This window comes from Austrofundulus limnaeus, unplaced genomic scaffold, assembly GCF_001266775.1.
Source record: "Austrofundulus limnaeus strain Quisiro unplaced genomic scaffold, Austrofundulus_limnaeus-1.0 Scaffold949, whole genome shotgun sequence".
Lineage (NCBI taxonomy): Eukaryota > Metazoa > Chordata > Actinopteri > Cyprinodontiformes > Rivulidae > Austrofundulus > Austrofundulus limnaeus.
This window is the reverse complement of record NW_013953351.1, coordinates 23,147-24,523: the sequence shown is the minus strand read 5'-3', so window position 1 is coordinate 24,523 and position 1,377 is coordinate 23,147. Positions and strand designations below refer to the sequence as shown.

Sequence of the window (1,377 nt, the reverse complement as noted above, 5' to 3'; positions counted from 1 at the left end):
TATATATATATACTGAACTGTGAAGCACTTTGGTCAATTTTTGTTGTTTTAATGTGCTAAATATTATATATATATATAAATAAATTAGACATAGATTTTCCTCTGTGAACAAAGAGTTTGTCCTCCTTTAACCCTGACTTTACCTGGAGCTCCTCAGACTGAAGAGGAGACAAAACTAAACTAAAATGTTCTGTTACATTAAAAATGGAACCAGGTATTAGTCTGATCCCTCACTCACTTTAATGAATCTGATGAGTTTCTGCCTGGTTGGGTTCTGAGCTCGGTTCTGATCCGGCTTTTAGTTTATGAAACATTTTCCTGTAATCAGACAGAGAGAACATCTGGACCTTCATCTTCATGAAGTTCATCATCTTCAGCAGTCTACTTCCTGGTCCTCTCCAGGAACTAGACGGATCCAGCAGCTCAGAGGACTCAGATCAAAGCTTCCTTCAGCTGCTTGGATCGAGTTACAGAACCAATCAGAGCGAAGAACAGAGCCAGGTTGGCTTTGATCTGCTACTACAAAGACAACAAAGAACAGGAAGAACAAACAGACTGCCAGCAAATAAACAACAACAGATAAACAAAACAACAAGTCAAACACAAAACAAGGAACAGAGAGAAAAATAAAAACAAAGATCAATAAGTGACTTTCTCTCATCCAATCAGGATGTCCCATTCTGATTTGAGACAGGTGAGATGTTACCTGAATATCTTTGGTTTTGAAGCCCCGCCCCCTTCTTGTCAGGCTGTTAATAGCTGCCTGACGCCCCTGAACGCCTCGTGAGCAGAGTGAGGTTTGTCCTGCAGTAACCTCAGCCTGCAGACGCTCTTCATCAAACTTTAACACCTCTGTGATGAAGAGCGAACCGTTGAACTTCTCTTGGATGTTTGCAGACTGTCCTCGTCACTCAGGCTGTTGGTGTCAACGCTCTGTGTTGGACACTCTGAGACTTGTGGAGAAATGCAGGACATCAGTCTGTGTCCAACTCAGGGAGGTCAACCTGAAGTCTTCAGGTCCCAAAATATCTCTCTGACCTACATCTGCCCCCGTCTCCCCTTCAAACCTTCATCATATGTTTCTGTTTTGGGTTTGAACTCAGACCCCTTTACACCCCCTCAGACCCCCTCAGACCCCTTTACACACCCTCAGCCCCCCTCAGACCCCTTTACACACCCTCAGCCCCCCTCAGACACCCTCAGACCCCTTTACACACCCTCAGACCCCCTTACACACCCTCAGACCCCTTTACACACCCTGAGACCCCCTCAGACCCCCTCAGACTCCCTTACACACCCTCAGACACCCTCAGACACCCTCAGATACCCTCAGACCCCCTCAAACACCCTCAGAAAACCCTCAGACCCACTTACACA

General features: G+C 45.8%; 1 protein-coding gene across 1 annotated transcript in view; it reads left to right on the top strand.

Annotated features, from left to right (window-relative positions):
- Positions 1-1,377, top strand: part of LOC106533459 (PEX5-related protein) — a gene marked incomplete at its 3' end in the record, with an annotated part of 23,008 nt that overhangs the window by 1,208 nt on the left and 20,423 nt on the right.